The sequence below is a fragment of the Ictalurus furcatus genome, chromosome 12 (genome assembly GCF_023375685.1).
Source record: "Ictalurus furcatus strain D&B chromosome 12, Billie_1.0, whole genome shotgun sequence".
NCBI lineage: Eukaryota > Metazoa > Chordata > Actinopteri > Siluriformes > Ictaluridae > Ictalurus > Ictalurus furcatus.
The window spans coordinates 11,871,211-11,881,164 of NC_071266.1; the positions used below are offsets into that span (position 1 = coordinate 11,871,211).

Consider the following 9,954-nt stretch of genomic DNA (forward strand, 5'->3'; position numbering starts at 1 on the left):
GCATGAGCATAAGATAAGCGGGAGGATGAGGAAACCCTGGGGGTACAGGTGAAGAGCAGAGACGTTCCAGCAGAGCTGTAACATCCACTGTCAAATGTGTCAGCTGATGATGTAGATATTCACCCAGACCTGAGAGATTGAGCAGCCGAGAGAGAGAGAAGGTCCAGCTGAATGAAGGCTTTGCTTAGCTGGACAGAGATCATAGGGAAAGAACAAAAATGAGATAAAACAGTAGTGGTTACACTAAAAATATATCCACATATATACATGTACAAGCACATGCAAAGAATGTAGGAAATAGGTATCAATACACTGCATGGAAAGAGCATAAAGTTGAAAAACACACACACTCACAAAATGTTTAAGAAAAACACACACACATACACTCACAAGATGTTTAATATACATGTTCACAATACATGTAGTTTAATAATGTTTTTAAATTTGATTGTATTTCATGTGAATTGTCTTCACTTCTCAGCATTTTTGTTTGTTTGTTTTGTTTTTTTCTTACTTTCGCGTTTATTTTATATCTTGATACTTCATACAACACGATATCCATTTAATTATAATACTGGCATTTAATTAACTATTATACTTTATAGTTATTATGTTTACTTTATGTTAGTTTCTTTTATGTGAATTGTTGTTGTGTCCTGTCAGCATTTTCATGGTTGGTCCCTTTTTTTTTTTTTTTTTGGCATATACTGTATACTGTAGTACGAGGTGTGTAAACTAAAGAGTGACCTGTGTCTCACATGAGATATACAAGATGTGAGTAGGGAATTTTGGGAATAATTAAATCCATCAGTCCCCCTGCAGGGTTTGAACAGCTCACTTCAGGTGGATTCGGAGTGTGCACTTCTGACAGAAGGGAGCTTAGTGTATTCAGGATGGAGCGCTGCACTGCATACTGATCCAACATCTGTCAGAACCGCCTGTGAACTTTCCATACTTTTCATGAATCTCATTTCCACACAGCAGATTATACACCTCTGTCATATCTAATCTCGCAAAAAGTTTTTAAAGGAAATAGAACTTTGTTTAATTGATTTTTGAAAGATGGTGACATGTGGGAATTATAATAAGACTTAGCTCAGTAATTACTGCTGATCAGTCATGCTTTAATGGATGTGGAGAACTATGATCATTCGTAAAATTCAGACTTCAGTGAATGTGGGTGATTTAATAAATGGTTATTACCCATAATGCCCTATAAAATGTGAAAATGTGGCTTAGCTCAGTGTAAAAAATCAGTTTCAGGTTATGGGTGATTTCTGTTAATTTGTTTGTTTGTTTGTACATGATTCATTCATTTATTTGTTTGTTTCTTTGTTTGCATATTAATTGCTTTATTAACTTGTTTGTTTTTATTTATTTGTTTTCCCCCAGTGACTTGTTTGTTTGCTTTGACCCATGCACGGTGATGTTACTGTATTACATTCTTGCTAAACATGCTAACTTGCAAGCTAACTAATTAGCTAGCTTGCTTATTAGCTATCATAAAAGTAAAGAGGTACAGTAACATCAGCTATCATGTACAGCAACTGAAATACTGAAATATTTTACAAACATTCCACATTTTATCATTCATATTTTATATTTATAATCCCTTTTTTTTGTCAAGGAAATTGCATCTTACCACATTGCTCTCATGCTGTCACATGTCTCAGCATAACCAATGGGAATGCAATTTGGTACTGGTTAAGATAGAAAATTCCACTGGTAAACTGATGGTTTATTTATTTTTTTGTTTGTATATAATGTAAATGTACATAAATTAGTATGCACCATGCAAAATAAAGATTAAAAAATGCAAATATGTAACTAATTGGGCTAATTAGCTGCTAATATTTTAGCATGCTATGTGCTATGTCTGCATATTAGGTTTCACTAGAGCTGTGTTAAATAGTATTTCCTCATGTACCATTGCTTAGCTTGTCAGGTGAATATGACATTCTGTGACATCACACAATCCTGGAGGCTTCTCATATCTGAGTTTTAACTAAGGATTGTCAGTTGATCGTATTTATGAGGATGTTGCACAGAGATCTCCTCGTAAGCACTGAGCTTACAATCTTCCACATATCAATTGGCAAATGTGGAAATAGAGCATCAGTGAAAGGTAAAGCTCGCCTCTTTATCCGGATCAATAAATATCAGCGCGGATCTCGTGCGCTCATTGTAGAGGATTTTTCTTCCCAAAAAATTGCGTTTTTAATTATCCATAAAACTTTAGCCCTGAAGGATCACCAGCACCTACTAATCCCCACCACAATGACACTTTAGACCAGAACAACAAAGTCAACGCATCAGATTAGACCAAATTACAACACAATTGAAAGAAAACTACATCACCTATTGGGAAACCCAAACACAACAACAGAGTAAAATGCAACACTATTTAGACCTAAAGAGACACCATGGCACAGTGACAGATAAACTCTGAGAAACAGCTTGACCAGGTACAGACTCAGTGGACGCGCCCTAGCGATAGAAACGGGCAGACACAGGAAAACATGGCTCCCACAGGAAGTAAGGTTGTGCCTACACTGCAACTAAAACACAACTGAGACGGAGCTGCACTTCCTAACAGAACACACAAAATACACAGAGAAGAATTCTTCCCCAAAACTAAACACACACCAAACATTTGACAACCGATCCAACAGTGAAAAACTCCCTGTCCCACCAGGAGAAGATAAAGACTGCTGTAATAATAGCAGCACAGTATGTCTCAGCCTGCCACTATATTAGGGACAGTGAGTGATCTGCCTCGCCCTTGTGTTTTATGTAATTGTTACGTTATTTGTCTTTAATTTATGCACACCGTTTGCATTATTTGTTTAATAGTTTATTTTAATCTATTAGTATTTTATTTAGTTTTGTTTCATCTCTTTATTTTATTTCTCCTGTTTTTGCACTAGCCTTCCTTTGCTTTTGCTTTGGCAATCAAATTATTTGTCATGCCAATAAAGCATATGAAAACTGAAACTGTGTGTGTGTGTGTGTGTGAGAGAGAGAGAGAGAGAGAGAGAGAGAGAGAGAGAGAGAGAGAGAACACTAGTTTGACAGCATTGTGTAATTATTGTTGTCAGCACATCTCCTTACCAGAGAACATATGATTTCCTCCAGTCAGTAAGACATCACTGAAAAGTGTTTATTATCCACAATTACAGACTCTTTAAAATGTATGTACATATTTATTTATATGCTTTTTTTCATTGTAACTGTCAAAAATGTAGTAGTAGTAATAATAATAATAATAATAATAATAATAATAATAATTTGAAATGAAAAATCACCAGCTGAACATAAAAATAATTCATGTGAGTGTGTGTGATATCACACTCACGCCACATTTACCGTCACATTTCCAGCGTGCTGATGGCTGTGGATTAGTCAGAATAGTGATGAAGTTGCGCGCGCGCGCGCACACACACACACACACACACACACACACACAGCTGTTCGCCGCTTATTTTCTGTAGTGTTCTGTTCGACACCTGATCCTTCCCCGGGCTACTCCAATTAGCTCCTCTGCTCCAGACTGACATCACACACACACACACACACACACACACACACACACACACACACACACACAGAGCATCTGCTGCCAGAGCTGACCCATCTTATTTACTACATTTATTTCCTCGTGAGAGAGAGAGAGTGTGTGTGTGTGTGTGTGTGTGTGTGTGTGTGTTGGGCGGGGGGGTGGGAGGTTGGGGTTCTGGATCCCTCCATCTTTCAGCAGATTAACAGTATAACAGCTCACTAGCTCCCCCTACTGGACAAACATTCACATGCGCTCAGGTTTAACAGATTCTACGCACTGTTTGTATTTTAAAACCCGGTTTTTATTTATTTAGATGTTTATGTTCTCTGACAAACTCTGGGTTCGTACAGGAACAGGTGTATTTATATTGAGATCACATGACGTTTTAATTGCACTCAGGATGACTCCATTCAACTAATTATGTCACTTCTGATGGAAACTAATTTAGGGGTTTTACAGTAACTGGGGTGACAGTAACTCTGATTTGCAATCACAGACGTTTCAATATTTACTTGTAAATAGTTTTGCAAACTATATTGCTTTGTATAATTATATTGAGAGAGAAGCAACCAAAAGGCCAGCTTGGTTCTACCACCACCATGCTTCAGTAGGCTAGTTATTTATGAAATCAGGACAATTAATTAATTAATTAATTAATTAATTAATTAATTGCCCATGTTCCTGTCATGTATTGTGTTGTACATTCACACAATACTGTGAGAAAAAGAAGAATAACCTTGTCTGGGACAACCAGTTTACCTGCACTGACTTTCCTGCATATAGGCCACTACAGCGTCTGATTTGTATGTGCTGTTTAGAAGAAACATTTATTGTAGATTATGAAAAAAAAATCTATTCAAAATAAATTCACTAGTGTAAATGTACACTCATAAAGGTCCATAAAATTGTGAAATAAATAATAAAATGTTTTTTAAAATGAAATTCATATTTTGATGACTGATTACAGCTATATAAATGTAATATTATATAAACAAGTAAATGATGGTTCTGTATTCTTTCAATGTGAGTGTCAGTGTTTAAATGTTTAATGTCAGTGAATAGTTATTAGGGGTCCAAGCACTGAATCTATATAATCTTTAATGATGACTGAGTTACTTAAAGAAACTTGACTGTCCTTAGCCAATCAGCTTTCATCAGCCATTTCATAGTGTTAGAGCAGAACAGTATGTTCATCTATGATCCTTTTAGTGTTCGGTGTGATTAAAAACTGACCACTAGTGAGCAAAATTGCTTCACTGCTTCTTAAAAGTTTTCATTCAGTTAACAACTCTGTTTCTATAAAGGAGCTGAAACTCAGCAGACATTTAGCATTAAAACGTCGGGGTTACCCTGTTCCCTGAGATGGGAACGAGACGTTGCATTTAGCATAACAGTATGGGAACGCCTTGTGTACGTGACCGGTATCTGAAGCTTGTGTAAAATCATGCCTCTACTTATAGGCCTGCCATGTTCAGTTGACGTGGCAATTAAGCGCGTCGCATGATATATATATATATATATATATATATATATATATATATATATATATATATATATATATATATATATATATATATATATATATATATATATATATATATATATATATATATGGCACCTGTGAACCACACCGCCAGACTCTATTATCTGAAGCGAAGACGCAATTCACAGGCCTGCCCTGGTATGACAGTGCTATGCAACGTCTCGTTCCCTTCTCAGAGAACAGGGTTACATGCGTAACCCCGACGTTCCCTTTCAAAGGGAACTTCAATGTTGCATTTAGCATAACAGTGTGGAAACGGGAATACCCACTCCGTCATACCTAGGGTACGGCCTGTTCAAAAATACCCAAGCCCGAGGGTCACTGCAAGACACTCGAGCCCGGGGTGGAATGAATATCCAGGCTGTAATAACGAATGAATGTGTGTGGCGTAGACCATTCTGCAGCCGCACACACATCCTGCAAGGATACCCCTTTGGACAAAGCCTTCGAGGAGGCGACCGCCCTAGTGGAATGAGCTCTTATGCCCAGAGGAGTGGCGAGACCGTGTGTCGTAAGCCCTCGAGATTGCTTCCACTATCCAATTAGAGATGTGCTGCTTTGACACACCATCACCTTTCCTGTCGCTGTCAAACAAACCAGTAGCTGCTCCGACTTACGCCACTGGCCGGAGCGGTGGACGTAAGTACAGAGAGCCCTTACTGGACACAGCAGGTGCATCCTCTCTTGTTCCAGTGTGAGGAACAGAGGAGGGCAGAAAGCCTGCAACACTACAGGGTGGGCAGCCGATGTAGGCACTTTAGGAATATAATCCGGCCTAGGATACAGGAAGGCCTTGGCTAATCCAGGGGTAAAGTCAAGGCAGGAAGGGGCAACAGAGAGAGCTTGTAGACCTCCCACTCGCTTGAGAGATGTCAGGGCCAGTAAAAGAGCTACCTTTAGAGTCAGAAGCTTCTCAGAGGCTGACTTCAAGGGCTCAAATGGGGCCCCTGACAGACCTTCCAAGATCACAGCAAGGTCCCAGGAAGGTATGCATGGCCTGCAGATGGGCCTCAGCCATCTGACCCAACGCATGAACCTCGAAGTTAGAGGATGTTGCCCCACAGAGGCACCCATCAACAGAGGCATGGCTGGCCGAAACGGCGGCCACGTAAACCCTGATTGTAGAAGGAGCCCACCCTGCTGAGAAACGCTCTTGTAAGAACTCCAGAACTGTAGCTATTGCTCAGTTCACTGGGTCTAGCTGACGTTCCTCACACCACAAGACAAAAAATGTCATTAGCATGAAACTTTGCAATTGAATTAAATGTAATTTAACAGGCTGTTACGAAGCGTAGACTGAGACAAGCGCGGGCAAGCGGAGAGATGATGTGAGGAAGAATCCAGAACGAGAATCGAATCGGGACAGAACAGGTAAGCTGTGTATCAGGGGCGTAGGCAAAAGCGTAGTGAGAGACGAGCGTTAAGTCGAGCACCAGGGAAAACACTTCTAATGAAATCGGCTTGGTAAACAAACAGAGACGAGGCTGCTGAGCGGTTACTTCGCAAGCGGCTAATGCTAGGGAGGCCCTTATATAACGTTAGGTGTTTGCAGGTGTTCGTAATTAGAACTCCGGTGAACTCGAGCGCGGGTATGACTGGGAAGTGTAGTCCTCCTCCGCCACGTCCCTGGGCGGCACTACACTTTGTGAGCTGCCGCGCCGATTTCGCCGTGTCGTAACACAGGCAGCTAAAAATGAATAAAATCAAGATGAAAATTAATGTTGTTAATTTAATTGTTGTACCAATTTCTATTACCATTCATAAGAGAAATATCAACTTACAATGCACCTCACTGTCCTGTGTGTCTGTCTTTCTGAGTCTGAACGGATCTGATTGTAACAAAATTTATTCATACCAAAACTCATTGATTAATAGTTCTGTGGTTCTGTACATGGGCGTGGATGAGAGTGGTTTGCCAGCTGTCTCTGCTGAAAAGGAAAATTTCCTTCTCTAAACATTAATATTTAATAATATGATAAAATAATACAATACCAATGCAATAAAAGTTCATTATTAGACTTTACTCTGTGATATGCAGGTATAAAAAAAGACACACTGTCATGTAATATCAGAGAAGGAACTCTGGACTACAGTTCTCAGCAGCCACTGCACCCCAATGCATCACGGTCACATGACCACCTGCACCCGAATCACATTCACTTAACGAGCACCTACGTGCATATAGCCACAGTTTGCACTGCACTCCTAATCTTGCGTTTGTTTTTTTTTGTTTTGTTTTGGGTTTCTTTTGCTGTCATTTCTGTTTTTGTTTTCATTATCATTGTTAATGTTTTATTCTTGCCTAAGTGTTTTGCTTCCTTGTTTTGGTATTCATTAAAACTGAAAATCTGCACTTGCATCCATCTCTGCCTCCAAACCATGACAATTACTGAAATTTACTGAAAGTGAGGGAGATATTTATAAGATTTATCCAACACTATTAGTACAAATATGCACAAGCAATGAGCCCAACAACTAAAAAAATTGGATGTGACACATACATGACATTTATAGAGAACTCTACAGGAAGTAGACTTTTTTGTCATACTTAAACTATTTTTTATATCCTGATCAGGCAAGTCACAAGTTGTGGGATGAGTGAGAAAAACAAACATGGAGGACAAAGTGAAGGATGTATTTGCTTTTGTTAGTGACTACTTCTTCTCTTCTTTTTCTCCTTCTTCTTCTTATTATTATAAAAACCAATAATCACTTTGTATGCATTTCACTGGACCTGAACAGGAAAACCCTTTCTAAACCTTCATAGTAACAGTTTCAAATGTCCTCTTTTCAGTGTGTTGAGGATACAGTTACTTCCTCGATTCTTCTATAAAATTATATTTGCTTCCAGGATTATTCTTGAAAATGTTCTTTCTATTATTATTAATGATGATGATGATGTTAGTAATGTATTTATTAGTACCATTATTAACCTTAATCAGTCAAAGTGCAAACAGGAAGAATGTTAGTTTCACCTGCTCTAGTGTTAACTACCACTTCTACAGAAGAAACTTGTCACGTGACAAGTGTACGTGACAGCAGTGTTATATAAGTATCTGAGACAGGAGCGTGACAGACCAGCTGGCCCTTCTACAGATTAAGATCTCTCTACAAAGATCTCCTCCTGCGAACATCTCACACCTGCTACTGAACTTCAACATCAAGTTCCTGCAACTTGTACTGAGAATCTCTCTCTCTCTCTCTCTCTCTCTCTCTCAGTTCTGTACTGATTGTAAACTTGTACAGATAATTATTGCACACTTTCTTCACAAATATTTCTATATCATATGATCAAAAGTTACTGATCTCTTTTTTATTTTACTGACTATATTTACTAACTACAAACATTTTGAAACAAAAAGCGTAACATAACATGCTACCCTGCGACCGACACATTTCCCATTCAGAGTATATTCCTACTTTGTACTCAGTGTTACTAGGATAGACTCCATAGCAATGGCAAATGGGCAGAATAAGTAGAGACACCAATGAAGAGAGAGATAGTGAGATACTGTGGGCCAAATAATGAAACGCCCATTTAAATATTGACTGGAGAGGTTCCGGGGGATAAATGGATCCCGAGAACAAGAAAAGGAAAAAATAAACCTGAAAGAAATGAACAAGTTGGTAACATTCCCAGTTATTACTAAACTACTTTCTGTTGTGTCTATGATAACAGAAGAATTTCAAATCCTTACCTCGCTCTGCAAAATGAAGCAGAAGTTGGTCCTTATGAATTTAGTGTGATGAGTGTTAACATGCTGAACACACACCTCATCAGATTGTATAAACAAGATTTCAGGATTTTTAACAATTTGTGTTTGGCTTAATTCCATCCAAGTTCATTCCCTCTAATTCTCTAGTTAGACCTACAACTGCTTCATCTACTTACTTCTTCAAAAAGCAAAAACACTGAGCATTTTTAATCAAGCAATGATTCTTTAATATGCTTTAATTCACTCACAGAAACACTTTCTTATGCTTTGGAGATTGGATATTTCTTAATGATAAGCAACTTTAAAAAAATGACCGAATACGAGGTGTAAGGATTAAAACACTGTGCATGGTGCTGTTTAGGAAAATAATCAGTGACAGGTGGCGTGATGAAGTGGAGTTATTGTTACATGCTGATACTGACTTTCCTATAGCACAATGTACTTTTTATCCACTTATAGTTACATTCAATATTGAAACCAGTTATGTGACAGTCACCATGCTGTTTTCTGTATTTCTCTAAAATAAATATTTTTTTCTGTTAATTATCCTGCAGATCTTTAATCAAACATCACTGTTTGCTGTGAAAGTGGACAGTTTTGTCACCTAATTTTTTTGATCTCACTGCAGTGACAGATTCTTTAAAGAAATTAGGTTTTATGAACATTATTCTCTTTAGTAAAATGTTTTCTCTGTATGGTACAGAGCCCCTAAAGGGACATGGTGGTGGAAAAAATTTGGGATGGGAGAAAAAATATATATATTTTTTGAGTTCCCCCTAGAAAGTTTGGTGTTCCCCCGAGAAACTTTTGCGTTTCTCCGAGAAACTTTTGTGTTCCCCCAAGAAATTTTTGGGTTCCCCTGGAAAGTTTTGCGTTCCCCCTAGAAACTTTTGCGTTTCCCCGAGAAACTTTTATGATCCCCCAAGAAACTTGCGTTCCCTTGCAAAGATAGCCTACACAGCATCACTTGAGTAATTTTTTTCGTCGAGACAATGCTCTTTCGTGTAATATCCTTTCCAGGTGTCTTTCACTTGCGTCAAAATCATGCCTCGAACTAAGCACAGACCGCATTTCTTTATATTTGAGTCCAAGTGCAAAATAAAACTCTATGAACCACTCCATTGTGAACTTACGGA

At 38.4% G+C, this 9,954-nt stretch overlaps 1 long non-coding RNA gene across 1 annotated transcript; it reads right to left on the reverse strand.

Moving 5' to 3' along the window:
• Positions 1-132: 132 nt before the first annotated feature.
• Positions 133-3,621, reverse strand: LOC128615890 (uncharacterized). Its single transcript, XR_008387310.1, has 3 exons — positions 3,367-3,621; positions 3,112-3,149; positions 133-188 (listed from the first exon to the last, which is right to left on the reverse strand). It is a non-coding gene; the product is annotated as an uncharacterized LOC128615890 (long non-coding RNA).
• Between the last annotated feature and the right edge of the window lie 6,333 nt (positions 3,622-9,954).